The sequence below is a fragment of the Protopterus annectens genome, chromosome 6.part0 (genome assembly GCF_019279795.1).
Source record: "Protopterus annectens isolate FY-2018-M chromosome 6.part0, PAN1.0, whole genome shotgun sequence".
Taxonomy (NCBI): domain Eukaryota; kingdom Metazoa; phylum Chordata; order Ceratodontiformes; family Protopteridae; genus Protopterus; species Protopterus annectens.
Window position 1 is genome coordinate 247,262,798 of NC_056737.1, and position 23,608 is coordinate 247,286,405.

At 36.7% G+C, this 23,608-nt stretch overlaps 1 non-coding gene across 1 annotated transcript; it reads right to left on the reverse strand.

Annotated features, from left to right (window-relative positions):
• Positions 1 to 4,315: 4,315 nt before the first annotated feature.
• LOC122805091 lies at positions 4,316 to 4,452 on the reverse strand. Its single transcript, XR_006365306.1, has one exon. It is a non-coding gene; the product is annotated as a U4 spliceosomal RNA (small nuclear RNA).
• Between the last annotated feature and the right edge of the window lie 19,156 nt (positions 4,453 to 23,608).

Consider the following 23,608-nt stretch of genomic DNA (forward strand, 5'->3'; position numbering starts at 1 on the left):
CATTGCATCTGGGATCTAATCATGAGCAAACTGTATGTACATTTTGTGGAGGTAGTAGTAACAAAAATGAAAGTATGCAGGGGCTACTGGGTACCTATATAGTATCACATGACATCATATTATCCAACAGTAGGCATGCAGTGTGACAAAGCATTCCAGAGGAGAGGTCAGCTGCTAAGAAGCTGACCTCTCCTCTGGAATGCTTTGTCACACTGCATGCCTATTGTTGGATAATATGATGTCATGTGACAAAGCATTCCAGAGGAGAGGTCAGCTGCTAAGAAGCTATTACTCTCTCTGTAGACAGTTGTAAGACCCCCATTTGTAGAACTGTCTACAGTTCTTGTAGGTATCACATTTGCTGTGTCCGCAATATCTGATTCAGTTGTACTCAGCTGAATCAGCAAAATCAACTGGTTAAAATCAACTATATACAAATAACAAAAATTTTTTTTTTGCAAGGGGAAAAGCAATTATAATGTCCGTATGGGTGGGGGCTTCACCAATGGCAGCACCATTATTTATATATATTAACTCCACAGTCACACAACCTTAGAGAAAACTGAAAAGCTCCAAAACTTTCAGTCACTGCCAGTGCATTAAAAGTGTACTGGCAGTGGTTTTCAATGGGAACAGATAAACAAAGAAGAACACTTTATGAGTCATAACCTCATCTAGTTTACAGTTTAGTATGGGTAGGGAATCCATATTTGGCAATATATAGACAGGATGAAGGCAGTACATAACAGGGCAATGAAATAAGCATTTTGAAGAAAGGAGACAGATGGGTGATATGGTGGAACAATTTAAGTAATACAAAAGAATCTACACAGTCATTTTGGGAACAATGTTTATGCTTAATTGCTTCAATAAATAAAGATAGAACGAGCTACAAAAAATAAAATAAAATAGAATCTTTAAAGAATAAAAGTAAATTAAGGTGAGTTGTTAAGAATGAGAAAAGACTTTCAGATTTCATAGCGCCATCTCCTTTAAGGTTCCATGTCAATTGTGTGAATGAATTCAAAGTGAAATTTGAACTGAGATTTTTAAATTCAGACAAAGGCATCTGCACTCCATCTCTCAGATCCAGGGATAGGAAACTTATACCTAAAGCAACTTCATTCAAAAACAATGCAGTTTTGCACTTAGTGACATTCACTGTTGTGAAGCTTTTACCTTTTGTATACTATCCTTCTTTAGCCATTAGTTACTCAAAAATAAAGTGTGAGGAATATTTATAATGATGTACAAAGAGGGTGGAGAATAAGCAAAGTAGCATAATGCTATAATCTCTTATAATCTCCCCAACATTGACTTTTTCCTGTAAATCTACCTAGCTACCTGTCTTTCTGTCTGTCCAACTATCTATTTTTCTATCTGCGTGGGTGTATATGTGTGTCTGTGACTGGAAGTTTGTGTGCACTTGTGTGTTTGTATTTGCACGCTGTGAAACATTGTCTGTGTATGTATATTTAGTCATTCTGTAAAATGGGGCATTTCTCCCTGGGCCTCTGCTGAAAATGGGGCCTGTGCCCAGTTGGACTTTCCCAGTAAGCAAAAGCAATAAATAATTAAAAAATGAATGTTATTTTCTCACAAGGTAGTCATATTTCATAAAGTTTCTTAACTACTGATGATAAAACTCTTGTTATTTTTGTACTGTTTAAATATAAAAAAATAAAGGCTTGGAAGAAAAAAGAAAGGATGCTGTACTAATGCAATCAGACATCATTTGATAATGCTCATTTAGTGCATTTGTTTATTGTTGTTCCCCATTTAGCAATCACAGAGCAAATCTGACATTAATTTGGCACATTAGAAACAACTCCTCCCTCCTGAGAAGAAACCTAGTTTAACAAAGTGATATTTAATTTTTTTAATATAATATTTACTTAACTACAATGGTTAATTAAAAGTTAAACAGAATAAAGGTTAATGGTCTTTGTTATTGGTGTTACAAAAAGCTAAAAAAATTAAATGGAGGTTAATGATGTATATCATTAGCATTATCATGAAGATTAAAAATATGCTTGTTGAGTATTATAAGAAAATAATGGCTCTCAAGCTGTGTGCAATTTTTAAATCATATAAACTCTTAATGACTTCATTTCCTAATGTAAGTATTTAGAACAGTTTTAGCATGCATTTAACCGAGCTGTTTTTGCTGGCACTTGGACATAGAAAAAATGACCTAACAGTCTTTCCCTTAACACTGGATTCCATCTGACATCTTTTATCAGCACTCTCCTCACAGACGTCCATGTTATATGGCTTTGATGCACTATTTTAAAGAAGCTTCTGAAGTAGGATTCCCTTTGACCAGGTTTGCCAGATACTGTAATACATCACAATGCACTGAACTGTATTACAAAATTAAACATGAATCCTTATAGATACAGACATATCAGTGATATAATAGTTCTTGCATTCTTTTAATCGGTACTACAGTTCCAGTCTGCCCAGGTTATATACTTTTTACACAAAAAAACTGTTGCTTAATGCTTTATATTTTACAAGAAGTTTACTGAAATAAAAGACGATAAAGTAAAACTCAAGTATGAGTTCTCACTGCTTAACATTGTTAGTCCAAATGAACTGTATAGGAATTGTTTGTATCAATTAATGGACAGAGATGAGATTTATTCATGTTTTTCCTTCACTTATTAATCTCACAGGGTCCGTAGACATTTCATGGACACACTTATCAGCATCACGTGAGCTATATACAAGGCATGTAATGTGTCCTATTTACACCAATGTAACAATTATTTTTCAAAATTAATTATATACAATTTAAAAGTATTATTTTTAAATGTAGTTCTGTGACTTGGAACTGTTTGTAAAAAGGTTTCTAGTGCTGGGCAGAATGCCTTAAGTATTTACAAAACAGTCTCTTTTCTACATTTCTAGTTGTGCTCTAAAAATGCTCTTGCCAAGACTAAACTATTGCTTTGCCTTCTTGTTCCTCCAGGTATTACTTGCCACCCCTAATGTTTTAACCTTTCCTTCTCCATTGTTGCCTTTTCCCCAATGCCACATTGATTGTCTGCATAGAGTCTTACATATGTAAAGAAATAACAGCAAACGTTTCATTTCAAGCTAAACCAACACTGGGGAACTGAGAGGCCACAGCCAGGACAAACAGAATAAATATTAAAGTGAGTAGCGCGAGCGTTGATTCAGGAAGGAGAGTGAACCATAGCTTCTGACAGGAAATTCCAAGGTTTTTGTATCAGATCGCTTCAAATCTTTGAAAATAAGTTTTCCTGAGTCAGTATTCATTTAAATAAACATTATTCGGATTAGTGCTTTTGCCTTACAGACTTCGTCAGATCATTTGCTTAGTATATACCTATGCACCTTTGAGGTACAGCCTTTTCATTTGCATTTTCTCCCGATGACTACCAGGTATTAGCACCCGCTTATTTACAACATTCAGTCACTGGAATGACCATCATGAGGACACAATTACATGGTTTTCTGCTGGCTTATATTTCCATTCCCCCAATGTAGCCTGGATCAGCATAACACAACTCCATTCCCATGGCACATGCGTGCTTCCATGCATGTGTCAAACCCACCTACAATATGTAAAAAAAGGCATTGTTTAGTTGGGGTACATTCTGGCCCTTTTTTTTTTTTTTTGCTGCCTCACTGTAATGCCTGACCTCTGACATGTGTCATTATGGTGATAGATTGAACTGTCTATGGCTAAGCCTGAGTGGCCCACTCATACCCCTCTGTTCACTGCAGGCTGCTCTAGAGTATAAGTAGATAATCAATCCCAGGTCATCAAAGTAGCAGTCCATCTGTATGACAGAGGCAGATTAAAAGCAATTGCAATGTAGTTGTAAAGCAGAATAAATACATCCTCATTACAAAATAAAAAAGAGCTAAAGTGAAGAATAATACTAGAAACAGTAGCGCCGTAGTGGCAATTTTTATAATAGCAGCTACCTCTCTGTGTTACAAACCACATTGCCATGTGACTTCATCCCTCTACAATACTTCCACTGAGCATTCCAAACACAAAGCACCCTTGCCATCTGGGAATAGTTAGCCTAAAAGAACTACAGTGAATGAAGTGTCCTGGTAAGATAATAAAGTGACTGCAACTGAAGGATAATAAGAAACTTTCTAGTAACCTAACCCTTGGCATTTACAGGTGATGGTGGTTGGCAAACTATGCTCTGCCCCATTTATCTTTTTAATAACTGCTGTAGGCAATTTTCTCTCAACTTCCGCTGTGTTTTCTGCAATGTTATAGGCAATCAATAACTCAGCTGCACTTATTTTAAAATCAATTCATACAGTAATGGCTTAAAGTTCATACATTTTTTGAAAGTTATAGTGGATGACTTTTAGATTATACCCACATTAATTTTCAATTAGCAATAATCATACCTCAGATAAGCCTCATTGGTTATGATACTGCCACTGCACAAAGCCTGTGATGACCCACCACTGCCAACCAATATGTGACATGAATATCCCATCTCTGGGCCAGTAATCAAGGAGCCTCAATCCTCACCGCTGGCACCTGTGAGGGGGGGCATTCACTGACAGAATAACATGTGCACACACAGTATTTCCAGATGCACCTCTCTGCATCAAGTACAATTTCCCTTAAGAGCACACAGAGACTCGTGTTCCTGCCCAAGTAGCTGACATACACACTCAGAGATTTTGATTTGTGCACACACACATACACATACCTGGGAAAGGCTGGCACAGGTTTACTAGCTATGCCCCATTTTGCCCAGACTGTAAGGTAGTTACCACTGCCACCACAACCCCTTATCAGCTACTTTAAGGCCCTTAACAAAGGATGTTCAATTTTACTGTGTAATATTGATAATAATACAAATGGTAGTTTGACGAAGAGCAAGGCTATTAGGAGTGGCCCACAGTATCACCAAATAAATATGCAAGTACTGTCAAAACTTAAATATCTCTACACAGATCAGCCAGAATGAAAGGTTTAAATATATTTAATAATAAATAATAAAAGAACAGGACAATGCTAAATATATATTCACAGTGACATCAGAGGTCAGAACCACAGGAAATATTTAAAACAACACTGAATGACAGTCTCAAATAAATAAAGAAAAATAATATCTAAACTAAGCTTTACTATATTCCTGACTGAATCTAAGAGAATTATACTATAACCTAATAACTTACTACTAGAGCAAGTCATATGTTGTGGTGAGTGGTTCTTGTCAGGTCAAAGACATAATGCAGAATCTCTGTGTCACTAAGAGACTTCTCAAATAAAAATCTAAAATATTACTGCTGGGATAGCTTGCAGAATGACATCATTTCTGGTAATCTGACTTCTAGTTCCTAGGCCAAAACCCCCTTTGCTAGAAGCTGGCATTTAGCATCTACCTGTAAAAATATACAGACAAGGGATTTTCTCCAGATCTTTGGCAGATGCTGGAAGTCATAAAACAATTGCATTCCTTCATGCTTCAAATGTAGCAATTAGTTTACTCCAATGACAATACAGAAAGCTTCCTAGCACAGACTGTGTGTCTCTAGTTGCATTGAAAACTCTATGGTGTAGTCTATAAAGTAATTTAATTTCAGATATTTTTCTAAAGCTTACTAGACTGAGGTTAATCTCCTGTATCCCAGTTTCCAGTGTTAAAATATATACATTTAAACAGTTACAATAGTGCATATACATTTCTATGCTCTTCCAAGAGGTCTCACTGTGGATACATTTTAAACACTGCACTTTTACAAATACCTTTTCAACACAAACATCTGTTCAAAGCAGTTTGATATACACATGACATACATTTAAATAACATTTCTAATATATTTGTAACACAAGCATCTTGAATAAATCATTTCAATATTCACCAATGACATATAATTATTTACAAAATTCCAGCTAGCTGTACTGGCAGTATCTCCTTTCATCACAAAACCCACATTAATGTTTGAATTAAATAGATATTTTTTCTTCTGCCACTGTTAAGTCCCTTACTTCTCACTTGGTGTAACCTACTCCTCCTGACTTTGCTCCAGTTCCCTGCTCCCATTTCCTACCACTACACCATTACATGATATAAAATGGCTACTCCCCTGACTATGCTCAATCCAATCACATGTCACAGATTAAACCCATCCTGTAAAACTTGACCTCCTTCTCAATTAAAGATGATGGGATGTTTAAAAAATAATAATTCAAATCCCCATAGTACAAAATGTAATAGATCGTTTTCTCTAGGTTTGCCATGCATGATAGATACAACTGCTATTAGGATCATTATTTTCTAAAAATCTTCTTTGAATAAATATTTTAATGATGAAATGAAAACAAAAGTGGGCAATGAACCTGTAATTGTATTCAGTAAAGGTAAAAATATCAAACAAGTTTTGTAAAATAAAAATCAGAACAATGACACACAAATAGAATAGGATTATAGGATCATAGGAGGTTACTAGGTTATCGACCCAAAGGCCATTTCAAGCCTAGCCTTTCATCCCAATGTAATACCAGAGATACACTAGTCAACACCAGGAGTGGGTTGTAGGTGCTATCCCCAGTAAGAATTTACAGTGCTCCATCCACTCGTCCAGGTTCCTTTTGAACAATGCCATAGAGGTGCTGTGCTTCACATGAATTGGCAGTCCATTCCAAAGATGTGTCAGTCACTGGAAGATGAATCTGTCCCTCCTGCATGTCTTATTCATGTTGCAGGCTATATATAGGCTTATGGAATAGGTAGCTCTAGTCCCATTTGATTTACGTATGTGCAGCAAATCCATTAGGTTTGTTTCGGAGACTTGTCTGTAAGCCAGGCACAAGTCTCCCCTAAGGAGTCTATATGACACAGAGTATAGTGACAGGGAGTTTAGTTGGTATGCATAAGGCAAGTGCTGGAGTCCCTTGATCTTTGTTAGAAACTTTTGAGGTCTGTCCAATTGCTGCAGGTGTTTTGCACGGTACATTAGAAAAGGGGCATTTATTTTTTGTAATTGAAGGTGATTCAGCCACAGTCAATGAGTTATTTGTAGATTTTAATACATCCTCTGATTTTTTGAAGTTCACCATGGGTGGTGTGGGAATGAGGGTGAATTTTTTGGATGTCCTATTATACTGGGATGATGATGATAGACGGTTACACAGTAAGATCCATCGCAAAGAGACCTTTACAAATGGGTATTTACACCATTCCAGTAACCATCCCCGGCATGTCATTAAAAATATTCCGCGTGGACAGTTTATAAGGGCAAGTAGGATGACATCTAAACAGAATGACTTACTTGAGGAATTCAGTATTATTGTTTCCCTATTTTGTGAGAGGGGGTATGAAATCAATAAGTTGAGTTTGACAATGAATGAAATTTTACGGAAACGCCCAAGTATTTTCAGACCAATCATGGACTTTCCTATTTTAACAACTGGAAATGTCAAAGAGGGAGACAATGGAAATGATGTTAATACACATATCATGTGTTCCCTTGAGACTAGCTCTGATAGTTCATTGATTAGACAAGTAATTATTGATAACTGGAAAATCATTGAGGGTAATGAAGAGATGAAAAAGACCTTGGGTGGGGGTCCCTCGTTTGTTTTTAGGAACCATCACAATTTGAAAGGGATTTTGGAAAGCAAAACTATGGCAGTTTCGAATACTAATACCAAGAAGACTGGAATGCACTGCTGCCATAGTTGCAACATGTGCCGATTTATTTCAGAGGGACCATACATTAAAATAGAAACAATTGACAATACTTTTAAGGTTCCTGGGTATGTCAATTGTAAAACAAAGGGGGTGGTTTACATCAGTCAATGTTCAGGTTGTTTTGCCTTTTATATAGGTATGACCACCCGTTGTTTGTACATCAGAATCAGGGAGCACCTTTATAGTATTAGGACTAAGGACGAGAATAATGCTCTTTACAAACACACAAAGGTTTGTAGTTCATATAAAAAATTTTTATTTTCTGTCTTAGAAGTGGTGCACCCTGACCTTAGAGCAGGAGATTTTAAGAATTTTTTAGAGCAGCGTGAAACCATGTGGCAAATAAAACTTAATGCAGACAAGTCTCCTGGTTTAAACGATTATATCAACATTAAATGTTTTTTAAAGCACAGGAAATTACAGGTTAACAAGGGACTTGTTTCCTTGGATTTTTTTACTTTAAAATGAACAGAGTTTTCTGTTTTTTATTTGTTTTAACAATTCAATTAATTGCGGTCTGATTGATTAATTTGTACGTCAACTGTTTGAGTATTTAAATGTTTTAAACTGTGTTGCTTTTGTATTCTGATGAAGTCCATTGACGAAAGCGGATATTAAACTACTGATTACGCTATTACCTTTGTCTTTTTCATCTCGCATTCAGCTAGTGACATTATTTACTTGGTTCACTTGGTTTTTGTGCTTCGTATTTCAAAGGGGCATTAAACTCAATTATGGACCTGATTAGTGAAGAGTATGGGGGGGGTTATAACTTCCTTTTCTCTAGAGTGGATGCCTTTGGTAATCAAGTGTGCTATGTAGAAAACCTTCTTCACTAGAGTAGATACATGGTGGTCAAAGTTAAGGTTACAGTCTACCTGTGATCCCAGATCCCTTACCACTTCATTGGCACATAGGGTATTGTTAATTTGATAGTGTGAAGGGACATTGTTTTTACTGAAGGGAATGATAATGCATTTCTTTGCATTTAGTTTGAGACCGTGACTAAGGCACCAGTCTTCGGTCTGCATAAAACCTTCCTGAAGTACACTGACACCATTTGGGGATTCAATATATGCATCCAGTTTGCAGTCATCCTCAAACATGGTCAGCCACAGCCCCTTAGTTGTGGCCTGAACTTCTGAGAAGTGTATACCAAACAGTAGGGGGCCCAGCACTACTCTTGTGATAGTGTGTGTGACCGGTTTGTGAGCCAGTTGGCAACCCATCTTACAACAAAGGGGTTTACATTTAGCTTGCTAAGTTTTTCAGTAATGCCTGAGTGTGGGATTGTGGCAAAGGCCTTTGCCAAGTTGAGGCATTCTGTGTACACAAATTTGCCTTTGTCAATGGCCCTAGTCACATTTTCAAAGAAATCCACCAGGTTGCACAGGCAAGATCTGCCCTTGATGATGCCAAATTGGGTCAGATCCAGGGTTTGGAGGTCACCTATGTCTTTATTTATGAGGTCCATGATGATTTGTTCCATGGCCTTACAGATGAAGCTGGTCAAATTTATGGTCTATAATTCCTGGGGTCTGTTGCTAAGCCACCTTTGTGGAGGGGAATTACTGTCACTGTTCTCCATTCTGCAGGAGCAAAGCTGGTGGTTAAGCTATGATTGAACAGGGTACTTAATGGTGATGCTGTTTCATGTTTCTGTTTGCTTAGAAAGCAGCCTTGGATGCCGTCTGGTCCCATAGAGACTGGATTTTTTGCCTTAGAAAAGGCTTTAATGATTTGCTCTTCAGATATGTAGGGTGGAGGGGGGAACTGGGGCCAAGGTTTGTGATAGGTTTGGAGGGGATAAAGGAGAAATATTTTCACCAAATCTGTCTGCTAGCAGGTTTGCTATCTCTGTGGGATCAGTGTGTGTGATACCGTTAGTCACCAGTTTGGCACACACTTGGGTCCTACATTTTAGGCTACATACATTGCTGTAAAAGGCCTTATGGTTATCCTTGCTTGTGTTTGCTAAGTGTTTCTCAAAGTTACCTTTGGAGGATTTGACATGTTGTCTTATTTGCCTGTTGAGGTTGAGGAGGGTGCTTTTCCATTGCTAGGGCCTCACCTTAGTTTTTTTAGACAGCAAATTTTTGTGTTTGTTGTAAAGTGTGTTGATGCTGGATATCTATCAGAGTAGCTTGTTTTTTTCTTGGGGTCTGGCTTTGATTCTGTCTGGAACAGCCTTCCCTATTGTATAGGGCTTGAGTGTAAACTTTGGTGTAGTTATCACTTCTAACTGGGAGTGGGACTTAGAATGCATTTATACCTTCCCCTAGGAGGGTATAGTTTGCCTTTATGAAAATATTTTAGTTTTACTACACCCTTTGTGAGTTCTGGTGTGAGTTCCAGTTGAAGGAGACTGACTTGTGATCAGATTTAATTAATGAGGGTCTGACAGTTGCGGTGGCGCATCTGTTTCTCGTGTTAGTGAGAACCAGATCTAGCATATTTGTTCCTCTTGTTGGGTTTGAATAATTTGCTCCAGGGCATTTGAAGTAACAAGGTCAAGGAACTTTTGTGCAAGTGAGTTAGGGCTGGAGTAGGTTTCCCAGTTAATGGTGGGATAATTGAAACCCCTATGACCAGATTGTTTGTCTATATTTGGATTGACTCCAGTTTGGGCAAGTAGGCCTCATGCGCATCATGATTCATGGAGTGGGGTCTTTAATTAGCTATGACTTGAATGGGGGTCTTACCCACATTAATCTGAACTTGGAGTAACTCCATGGAGTTGTCCAGTCTAATTAGTTGGGAGGTGTGTTAATAGATAGAAACACTGCCTCCTTTGGTTCTTACATGTTCGTTTTGTGGTCTGAAGGTGTGGAATGCATTGTAGCCTTGCAAGGCCGGGGTAGTCTCTGAGGCCTTGAACTAGGTTTTTGTGACTGCGCAGACATCTACATCATCCAGTGATAGACGTGCTTCCAGGGTGTGCTGTTTTTGGTTTAAACTCCTAGCATTTAGCAGCATAACCCTTATTTTGTTATTACTGGCAATTTTCACATCGCTAATTTTGTTTTTGAGACCTTGTCTAAAGAAGGCACTATGGAGGAGGCAAGAGCCTTTTCCAGCAGCCAAAAGCCTGTTGGTGGTAGGTGCAAACTGTCTCTGGCAAAGCAACAAGGTTAGTCGACCATGTCATCCCAGGCTGAGAGAAATTGGATCCCCTTTGAATGACACCAAAAACCTAGCCAATTATTGAAATTGATCATTTTTGTTTATACTGTGACATCATTCTAGGTGAGGGTAATATGCTCAAGGCTAGGACATACTTGCCTGGGACATATTCTAAGAGAGATCAATGACCGTCTTTACATAGTCCAGTGAAGTACATCTCAGGTCGTTCACTCCAATATGAGCTATGATAGAGTCATAATGGTACTTGTTGCCGAGAGACCTGAGTTGTTGTGTGATCTGATGAATCCTGGCACGAGGCAGACAGCTGATCCTGACTTTCTCATTATCTAGCCCGGTGAGTGGGATATCTGTGTGTCTCACTATGGAGTCTCCAATGATGAGAACATTTGTTTTATTAGTGTTACGCCTTAAGGGCTTGGTAGGTGAGACACTGGAGTTGCTATGTGTCTTGGGTGTTGTGGAATTGTGTTAATGGTAATGGTCTTGTGTTTTGGAAGTCTCTGGTATTTCAATAAGTTTTTTGAGAGAACCTCTGTGTAAGTTGATTTATGTGTTGTGTATGAGTAGTGGTACTATGTGCATAAGTAGTGGTTTGTGAGTTGAAAACCTCTTCTGTGTTACTGTTTCGTGTGAGAGAGAGCAGGGATTCAAGATTCTTCATATAGATGCATCTCTTGGACTCTGTAATACAGTGAGTTATTAGTAGAGGGTTGTCAGTGCACATGAGGCAGTTGCTACACTGCCTCAGGAGACCCTAATCAACAAGGCTGGCAGGAGAAACAAGTGTAGTCCAATTGTCCATAATGCTTGGTCTGAAGAGCTATTATCACAAAAGAGATGATTTCAGGACTGACCTAGGCGGTACTCTGTGGATGGATATTTCTGACTGGGTTTTTTGGCTGTGGTTTAATAGGTCAATGCTCACTAGGAATACTTTTTAAACTGGAAATGAGATGAGGACTACACTAATGTACTACAGCTTTATCTAAGGGGAAAATTGCCAAAATTATCTGTCCAACTATGGCACACAATTGAGTGGCAGTGTGTGGTGCTGTGCAACGCGTAAACAAGCAGAAATCGGCTCAAATGCAGGGGTTAAATACCAGAAGCTAACAACTTAGACAAACTTGAAAAATTCAAAAGAATGAATGAGGGTGCTTACTCCACACCCTAGACCAATCATCCTTCATCAGACAGGCTCCAATCAGCAACCTACTCTCACTAGGGTGCAGAATGGCCCCATCCAATCAAAGATGGCTTGGAAAATGTGCTCAGAACACAACAACCACTACAAAGACCCAGATGTAGCAAACCTGTATCTGAACTATGCTACAGCTACTAGCTACACTAATTCAGTCTGGAAACACTAAAAATGTTTTAAAGAGCAGAAAAATAGCCAGGAGACACTTAATAATGTTTTGAACAGCAAACAAATCAGTTAAAACCCTGCTTGGTGAGAAAACAGAACAAACAGAACAGATGCTTTGTAAACAGTGAAAAGTAATAACAATTACTTTGCAAACAGTGAAAATAGCAAAAATAAAAAGCTTTACAAACAGTAAAAAAAGCAACAGAATATAATTTAACAGGCACAGTAAGACAGACAAATGCAGTACAAACAGTGCAGTTTAGATTAAAGTATTAGAATATAGTATTAAATAGGCAGAACACAATACAAAGTGAAGTAAATAGTATAATCAAGTGAAAATCAGGCAATTTATGGTTTTGTGGAAGTTCAGAAGCCTTTAGTCTTCTGGTATCTCAGCTTAGAGTTGTGGCTGTTAACCCACCTCAGTTCAGCTTGGTTCAAACAAGCAAAAACCTGCTCAAATGTCTGTCTTTTGGCTTTTCCCGGTTAGGGGTCGCCACAGCGGAACTCCGGTCCACTAATGATTGGCAGTAGATTTTCACGAATGCCGAGGTGCCAGTTCGACGTCCAACCTTCAACGAAGGCACGCCCATTTACACATGTCTTTCGAATGCCAAATACAAGGCTTAAATACCAGAAGTGAAATACCTATACAGACTTTGAAAAAAATTCAAAAGAACGAATGAGGGCAATTACTCCACACCTTAGACCAATCACCCTTCATCAGACAAGCTTCAGTCAGCAACCTACTCTCACTAGGATGCAGAATGGCCCCATCCAATCAAAGATGACTTGTTAAATGTGCTCAGAGTACAACAACCACTACGAAGAGACCCAGATGCAGCAAACCTGTATCTGAAATATGCTACAGCTGCAAGGTACACTTATTCAGTCTGGAAACAATAAAAAAATGTTTTAAAGAGCAGAAAAATAGCTAGAAGACAATAAAAAATGTTTTAAACAGCAAACAAATCAGTTATTTAACACCCTGCTTGGTGGCAGAACAGAACAAACAGAACAGATGCTTTTCAAACAGTGAAAAACAACAACAATTACTTTGCAAACAGTGAAAATAGCAAAAAAAGCTTTGCAAAGAGTGAAAAAAGCAACAGAATATAATTTAACAGGCACAGTAAGGCAGACAAATGCAGTACAAACAGTGCAGTTTAGTTTACACTATTAAAATATAGTATTAAATAGGTAGAACACAATACAAAGTACAGTAAATAGTATAAATAAGCAAAAAAAATAAATAAATAAAAAACAGGCAGCTTATGGTTTTCTGGAAACTCAAAAGCCTCTAGTTGTATGGTATCTCAGCTCAGAGTTGTGGCTGGTAGCCCACCTCAGTTCAGCTAGGTTCAAATGATGAAGTGTGACCACTGTAATTATTGTAGGTTTATTAATGACTGGACAAATATTATGATTGAAGGATATGATAGAACAATCCCATGCCCTGGTGCCTTTAACTGTGAAAATAAAGGTGAAGTAAATGTCTTTCATATCCTGCTTATTATGTTTCATAGTTTCATAGTTTCATAGTAGTGTACTAGGCTATCTGCCCTGGGGCACCAACAATGATGTGGCTTACGCCACCCCTTATTATACAGTTAGCTCTCTAGTAGTGACACATGTGGGACCCCATTATTTAGTAAACTATACCTCTGTCTAGTAGTGACACTGAGGTGACTCTCTCCCATCCATGCATCGAGATTTTTCTTGAACAGTGCCAATGAAGGGCTCTGTCTCACATGAACTGGGATTTTGTTCCAGAGTACGGGTAACCTCTGTGTTATGAATCTATCCCTCCAGCATGTTTTATTCATATTTGGGGAGAGCTGAATGGAGGCTTAGGGACTGAATATATGAACGTTATTATTTTGTTACAAGAGTTTATAACAAAAATACCCTGTTCAGACATTCTTTGACATGTAAAGATTTTAAAAGATTTTTGTATTTCATAGTTGATAAGGTGGCAATAAATGAGAAGGGAGGGGCATGGCAAATGATACTGAAAAATCTTCTTCTTCGATCACCTTGTCCGCACATTGAATGGCAGTGGAGTTTTATGGTGTCGACCTTCCACAGAAGGCACACTCACACGCACACCTAGGGCCAATTTAGAGTGTCCAATCCACCTGCAGCATGTCTTTGGGATGTGGGAGGAAACTGAGCACGTGGAAACCCACGCCACACAGAGGGAGGACATGCAGACAGACAGAAGGCACCCCAGCCGAGGATCGAACCGGAGAACCTCTTGCTGTGAGGCGGCAATGCTAACCACTGCACCAAAATAAAGAATTATATTGGCAGTTGCAACTAAATGGGTCTAGAGAACCAGGCATTAATGATTATATCTCAATTGCAAATTGATTAAGGATGCTAGCTTTGAAAGTGTAAAGAATTATTTTATGCAGTAAATATATTTTTCATATATCAGTTTGAGCCTTGCAAGGTATATACTTTTATATGATAAGAACTTTGTGTTCATGTTTTTGAGATTAGGTAGTGGTGTGAGTTGAAGTAAAATGTATGCATATACATTTTTATGTATTTTATACCTATTACGTGCTTTAAATTATGTAGGAAACTTTTTATTCAAATGTTGATGTTCTTAAATCATGTTATTTGTGACATCATGTTTTAGGTGTTTTTAAGTGAGTGCAATTCGTTAGTTGTTTTAAGTTCTGATGAAGCCTTTATACTAGCCACAAGCACTTAGCATGATCTATTAAATTGTATGCGAATACTCTCTGAGTGGCTGGATTCTATCATTTTTTTTAAATTCTAATCTTTTGTATAAAATTGATATTTATATTTAATGTAATCATGGAGCTTTTCTCTCTGGGCCTCCACTGGAAAAGTTTTGTTCCTGGCTGGACTTTCCCAGTAAACAAATGTAAATAAATAAATAAATAAAATCTGTTCTATAATCAGACAAATCTGCTTGATGTTTGACACTGATTAAAAAGCCATTAGACATCTTGAACATGTTGTGCAAAAAGCATTGCAAATTAAAGTAGTATTCTTAAAATATCTAACAATATTTTACCTTTGTCAACAGTAGAGGTAGGTTCACATTCTACACCTCTGTTAAACAATATTGCAATGACAAATGTTATACTTCTGAGTTAAATTAATAATGCTGTTATAAGACCATTCCATGGCCTGTCCCTTTTTAACAAGGAGTAAATTCCCACTCTTTCTCTCCTGTGTTATTAGTGGCTGCTAGCATTACCTCACCAACTTTCTCACTGCATTAAGAGGTACAGAAACAGTTACAGGTAAAAAGTAAAACTGACATTTCCTTAAATAATACCTTCATGTGAAGGTGTACCAGTCATCCTCTCCCTCAGATGCCATGAAGTCCAGCATGTACAGACATGTCCTTCTCTGTTCCTATGTAAATCAATATTGATATCAGAAGTCATCAATATGTCATGGCAACATTTCCTTATTCCCATAAATAACACTGATACCACTCTCATTTGCCTTTGAAAACGCCTGTTCAATCTCCTGATGAAGAACATTCCTAGATAAGTAGAAATGTAAATCAGTTTGGAGCTGCACAGTTTGCTGTACCACTCACTAAATCCATCATTGTCCTATTCCACCAAAGCATCTAACCATTTAAGAGAGTACACCAATCATAACTGCTACAGGTGATGTGTTGACCTTTGATCTTTATTGCAAAATATAAAAAAGGGTGTTACAGAATGTGAAGAAACTTTCGGCTGCAAATATCTTTACTGTAGCAAATGATTATAAAATATTAAATTATTTGTATAAATATGTTTTGAAGATTTTAAAATGTTCAATACTCAGTGAGAAACAATGCCATTACCTAATGTGTTTCAGTTAAAGAATGACCCTGTTTTTCTTTACAGGAGTATGAACGATCAATAAAAACAAATGAGTCTATCTTAGTTTAACTTGAACTGGCCCCAATAATGAACAATATTGTTAAATCTTTGCCCTTAATGGAATGACTAAAATAGGAGAATAGTGTTAGATAAAACCACACCTTTTCATTTTGTGAAAGTTTAAAAACATATCTTTACTGTATGGTTTCATGGGCAGAAGATCTCCAAATGGAAAATCAATACAAATTACTACGAAAAAAAGAAAACTTGTAGTAATTAAATAGTTAGGGTGGAATGGCTCATCTAGGGATGACATGTTTATCTTTCTCCCAATTAACATGACGTTTTTCCTATAATAATAGCAAATACAAAAGAGCTGAATAAAACAAACTAAAGGCAAAATAGAAAGAGTACTAAACCCAGTGGAAATGAGCGCCTTTCCATTTTAGCATACTAATTCAGAAGAAAAGATATTGTTATTTGAGCACCTTTCTATGATTGCACACAATATGAAGGCCTGTCATTCCACAGTGCAACATACTCAAGAAACAAAGGCAGATTTCTATTACTGTAAAAGAGAGTAAGCAAATACAAATGGAGATAACTGAAGAAGCAGACAATTGACAAAGAGCTACAGAAGAAAGTATATATGCTGCAACTGAAAGTGGTTGAATTAGAAAACAGAAACTGTTAATGTATTTTGAAAATTTTTGGTGTCCCAGAGAAAGATTACTAACACCAAGGACGTTACAGATTTTGTGGTAAAAATGGTCAGATCAGGGCTGAACAAGTTGCCAACTGTCCAGAATTAAGAGACACTGTCATCGACATTGAAGAACACAAGAATGTACTTGATTGAGCACAGTAATATTGTATGAGAATCAGCTCGAGGGGAGTTTAATGCACACCACTATTCTGCACGCATTTTGCTTTCATGTATATGTCCAGAATTTTCGGCATGAAAAGTTGGCAACCCTAATTTTGTTTTCAGAAAAGAATGGATTCACAGGGTTGAAAGGAATAAGATGGATTCAGACAATTCCCAGTCATGTGTTCATGGTCCTCAGTTCCTTCCTCACAAGATACTGGATCATTCAACATATCAGAAAAAAATAGAGGTTTACTTTGGCAGCAAGGCACTATCACACATGTGAAAAACTTTTCTGCAGCTTTATATTGATGTCACAAAGAATTGGATTATTTTAATAGCAATCTTAATGAACAAGGTTTCCCTGTAAGTCATTTACCCAGCTATTTTAACAGCAACATCCAGGAATAATATAATGAGCTATATAGATGCATGGCAGTTTTTCAAAGGAAAGAAGCATAAAAGAGATAACTGATCATGGAAAGGTTGGAGTGCATAATAATAACAATAATAATAATAATACTAATATATAAAGAAATTGAGTTGGTGACAAAGGAGCTAAGACAAAACAGATGATGTGCAGAGAGATGAGGTTTGTATAAATGAAAGACTGAAGATCAATTGGAAATGCTTATACACATGGTACTATATAACAATATCCTCAGGAAGGATGCTTTTCATGCTCTATAGTGGTCAATGTCTTATGCAGGAGGCAAGCTCTCTTGTACCCTCACACCCATTCTTAATTATATATACCAGCTCAGAAATTGGAAAGGCAGTGGGAAAAGGGCAAAATCCTACTCTCCACTGTGTATAAATTCTAGAAAACAAATCAAAGCATCCTGCAATGAATGGACAGTTTGAAAAAAATCTTCTTAACAAAATGTTTAATGTAACGGACATAACAACAAGACAGACTGAACCCATATCAATATACTAAGTAATATTATATATTTACAGTGGTATTAAATGCAGGTAATGAACAGAAAAAAAACTTTCTGTGAATGCATTAGACAGGTATATATTAAGCAATTTGAGTTACAACTGGAACGCTGCAATCTTCATAGCTATACAACCAAAGGAAGAAGTCACTCCTATATGCCATCTTGCTTAGCCAGTGTCTCGAAAGTAAGTGCAGCTGATTATTATGAAATTTTTCTGTATTCTAATAATGTCTAAAAGTGTTTTACCTCAGCAGATAGGTGTTTACTGATAAAAGGACTTACCCTTGAGAAAACTGTTTCCCCAATTACAGTTTTGAAGGGAAGGCTAGTTAAGGTGATGCTGTCCACCTGAGTATGTCTGAGGGAGTACTAATGAGAAGATATACCTCGATTATGGGCAGTAAGCTTTAGTTCAGGATTTCAAAATGGAGGGAACCCAGATGGAGCGTGACCCAAATGAGGATAGGGAGCCATTTGCAAGTTTGTAAAACGTGGCAAAAATACAAACTTTGATCACCCAGAAGGACAAACCTAAAATTTTTATTTTCAAGAGTTTGAAGTTTATACCTGTTGCATGTGGAATGATTGCACAGAATTGGGAGGTCATATTTAGATTTGGGAATCAGAACCCAACCACCACTTTCCATAGAGAATTACTGTTACTGCAGTTTCTAAAGCTGTACCAGCAGTGATTTATGTCATAAATTTACTCTTTTGTTTGTATTTGTGTGACCATGGAGTTAGTATATATAAGCTCAGTGAATATGAAGATGGCTTGTCTCCATGTAAAAGAACAATTTAATTGTAGTTTTTACAGCATATTAATATTTGGACAAGCTGAAAGGGATGGAGCTTCATCATGTTCATTGTTTACGCTTCTGTTAACTAACTGATGCACAGAACTTTCTCTAAACAATTTGAATAGTTCAGCAGTCCCACATTTTTTGAGAAAGCATAGATAAAGATGCCCGTAAAGGGCATGTGTTATGAGCAGATAATGAAAAACTGTTTTATGAAGATACCCTAGAGAAAACAAATTTAGATAAAACAACATTTTTCAGCTTTTTTTGACCATGCAGAATAGTTTCCATTTTCTCTGCTCTGCACCACTTGCATAAGTAGATGCGATGAAATATTAGGTGGAACAAAACTTATGGCCAGAAATATTGCTTAGCGAATGTACATTGATTGTAAAGAAATTTTCTTAACATGGTGTAATTTATTTGTTTTTGCTTCCTTCAAAAATGTAGCAGCTTTTTTGTCTGCACCCTGAATCACTTACCTAGATGAATTTCAAATATTGTGGTTTAATTTCAGAAGGGGAAATTAGATTTTAACTATGTTTTGCAGTCTGTCACAAAACACAGTTATTTATTTTTGGGTCTCCTAAGCCAAAGTTTTTTTTTTTTAGAGAGCCCACCTAGTCATACTAGGACTTTAGAATATCAGATTTAGTCTGCTTGGTTTAGTTGGCTAAAACACAGGTAAATAAAATCTATTGATATGGGCTGGCATTTAACTTTCATTAAGGAACGTATTTTATTTGGCTTGATTAATAAAGTGGCTTTTAACATCTAATTTACATGCTTCATGTCATGTGAGACATGAATCACATTCCCTTTACAAAACTTGCAATCATGTTCATTACTGCCTCATGTAAATACAATTTATTTCACCCTTCTGTAAAATATTACTGTTTCAGAAGTTTAGATTCCAGTGGGTATGGAGATTTTAGGTTTTCAGTGGAAAATATATAGTTTTGTAATATGCAATGTATGGGTTCCATTCATTTTAAACCTTTTATATGGAAAATAAACCCCTTCTGACAAATAAAATGCCCGCATATCTGCTTCACCTCCTGCCACATTAACCAACTGTACCTCCACACCAAGCATGCTGCCAAAGCTATGCAGTTCAGGGTAGTAGATATTTATATAACAAGCGAAGAAAGAGGGCTAATATAATTACAGTGAATGTGTAGAAGCAATAACAGTTTTTATTCATTTTCATAAATATGGAAAAACTTCTAGACAGAAATATCTGGTGCCAGTGTCAACAATAAAGCCTGGATGACAAATTCCCCTACTTAGCATCATACCATAAGCAAACATATTACATGGAACTAAAATTTGTATATATGGAATGTAACACGTACACAGCTTCATACAGAAACAAGTGACTGGAATGTTACAATCTACATAATATTCTTTTTAATGTCATCCCCTACCTTTTGAAAGTACTACGCTGTTTTTCCTCTGTGCTTTACCCCATCCATCTTATTTGCTTTCATACTACTAATTTAGACTTGGCCAACATTTTGTGCTATTGTTCAGTTATTTTTTTAGCAGCTATGTTTAAGAACACTTTCATGTCAGTCTAGCAAACGTACATTGTAGGAAAGAGATTGCGCTAGAGCTGGCTAAAACATCTAGTAAATGTTTGGATCAAGCTATGACAATCCTTGGTTCTGTATAAAAGTTAACATTCAAAAGAAGGAAGTTGAAAAGGAAGGAACAGAAAGAGAAGTTGAAACAGAAAAAAATGCAAATCATGATTGTTGTTAAAGTCAGAAACAACTGCTTTAAGGAGAAATTATTATTGTTATTCATTTTCATGAAGCTTTGCAAACTTTATATGTATATAAAATATATATATATATATATATATATATATATATATATATATATATATATATATATATATATATATATATATGAAATAATCATGTTTGTTAAACAGATTGCCCCTCTGGACACACAGTACCTTTTAAGAGGCAATCCGAGAGCAATGTCTCATTAAGTGACTTGCTCAAGGTCATGTAGGAGGCAAATGAGGGCTGACAGAATCAATTTCTGTACCTTAGCAATTACAGTTCACAACCTTAACCTTTACACCTACTGTCAGTAAATACACACACACACACACACACACACACACACACACACACACACACACACACACACACACACACACACACACAATGGGCAATTTATTTGAGCAAGTCACCCAAGTCATCCACCATATGCCTGTGAGGAATTTGTGACCAGAATACCTAGAAAAGTCCATGGAAGTGCAAGCATAACATACGTTCTCCTGACAGGCAGTAGCCAGTATTGATCCCCAAATTGTATTGCAGAGATCTTACCTCAGAGCTAGAATGCTAGACCTCTACTTACTCATTCCTTTTTTAACGAAAGACATTTCCTGCTAGAAGTCTATTGATTCCAACAAGCTACTTGAAGTGTTTTATTATGTCTATCTCTCACTCACCTTTGCTGTACCTGGATATATTGTGTTAAACTTCTCTACTCTGTTGATATTGTTTCTGATAAGGACCATGCAATGTTCTGGTTGGGTTTCTCTAGGTTACCTTCCATGTTTTATATTAACAGAGTAGAACCATACACAATTATCTACTCTAGTTTCATTAACTGTTTACTCAGGGGAATAACAGCTTTCTACTTTTTTCCTCCATTGCCTATTACTCTACATTTCCATGATTCTGTTCATTGCTCCTTAATATTACTTATTTTCCTTCAGGTCATGTTATGAAGAATACCTTTTCCAATTTATCTTTGCTTGTATCTATGTTTATATATATATATATATATATATATATATATATATATATATATATATATATATATATATGCGTGTGTTAATATATATTGTTTCTTACTTCCCCACAGACTGGTATATCGTATGGCTCTTATTCATACATGGTTTAAAGTTCTCTGTTCATCATGGTCTGTGAAACACAGATAAAATAGGTAGCAGCCATTCTGCAGGTAGAGTATTGTTTTTCAGAGCTCTGTCATTTGTTTTTTGTATCACAAAAATGTCTTGGCTCCATTTTTCTTGCAATAGTCTTGCAGGCTAGAATACAGAATATAACTCTATACATGCATAGTTAAAATGACTGTCAGATGTTGAGTCCTTAGTCATAAATCAGTGACACCAGTTACTATAGTCTTTCTATATTTAATTTCATCTTATCTCCATGTTAGATAATATGAATATGAATATAATTGCAAGTATGCAAGGCTAAAATAAGACTTCTTGTGGTTATGGATATTTTTTATGGAAAGAGATGAGAGCGTCTATATCACGTTATCGAAAGTTTACTTAATCGAATCAATAAAGGTCAAACTTTATTGATCCATTAAGTAAAACATTGAATAATGTAAAAAAAACAAATAAAAAAAAACTAAATGGCATAGGCAGGGGGTCATGCCCCCCTGCACCCCCCACGTGGGGGGCTGCACCCCCCACCCCCGTACTTAAATATACCAACTCTGAGACAACACTGCATTGAGGTAAACGGAAATCTCCCCTTACGGAGATTTCCGTTTACTTGCACGATATTCTTCACTTTCGATATTGTCGTGCCGACAATATCAGACTCGATATTGTCAGCTTACGACAATGTGAAATAGACCCGAGATGAAATGCACTGTCACACCTATGCATTTTGTCCCTGCAGAAAATGCTGTTTTGAAAATTAAATACTTATATTTTTTTATGACTGAAGCAAAGTATGTTGCAATCAGTATTTGAAAGGACCATTTTTTTTTTTTTTTTAATATCAGCCTCCATGAAGAAATCCTTGTCTTCCATTGCTCCACAGAAACTATAAAGAAAACCTTACAAAGTTCTAGTCTAGCTAATCATAGTACACAATCAATCTGATGGAACTGTTACCATGTGACTCTCTAAGGTTGATTCTCCGCACCACCATTTTACCAGTTTCTGGAAAACTAGATAACTTTTTCTTACTCTGATGCCAATCTTAGTAATTCAACTAGTCCACTGTTACAGATGATAAAAAAAATCATGCAGCACTTTTTCACTTTAGGTATATTACCTCAAGTAAGTTTTTTTTTGTATTTCAGTTTTTTCCTGGAATTCATACCCTTCCTTAGACAGCCCTTTTGTTTTACCAAGATCATACAGTGCCACTGTGAAATGTCATTGCTGAGACAGTTTTCCCAGGGGTGTCATTCACTATTCTAACTGTCAAACACTGGAAGATTAATTCTTGTTGACTATTGAGAGCACTTCAGTGTGCCACAAAAAGCCACCAGGAGTTCTGTCACGCAAATCAGAATGACACTCATTATGGTATGGAGTAGATGACTGACAGCCAGGACCCCAGCAGGTCATTCATTCATTCATTATAGCTAAGAAGCCATTTTAATGTAGGGGTTACTGTAGGCAGAAATGGTCTGGGGTGACACACGGGCTCTAGGTGGGTCATCACATTGTACAAAGATTAAAAAAGCCCCAAGGCTAAATATATTAATTCTGCATTAGTTTGTCTATAAACTGAAGTGGGTAAAGTAAATAAAATATTGCGCAATGACTTAGAAATTGGAACGCAGTTTTAAATAAACCTTATGGAGAACCTCACAGCTCACCTGGAGTACTGCATTCCATTTTTTAATGCTTAGTAAAGGACTGTCATAATTTCATTTGGAAAGGATATTGTACATTGTTAGCGATACCCAAATACATGCACATGTTGTTTAAAGAAATGTGAGTTGATACAGCCTTAAACATCTGTATAACCTGTAGTTCATAAGTGTTACAGATTTGCTCAAGGCATTTAATATTCTAAATTGGTGACTGCACTCAGGGTATTGATCCTAAGAGGTTTGAAGGCATAGAAACAGTGCCAAAACTTGGTTTGCCAGGTTAAAACTGTTAATTTA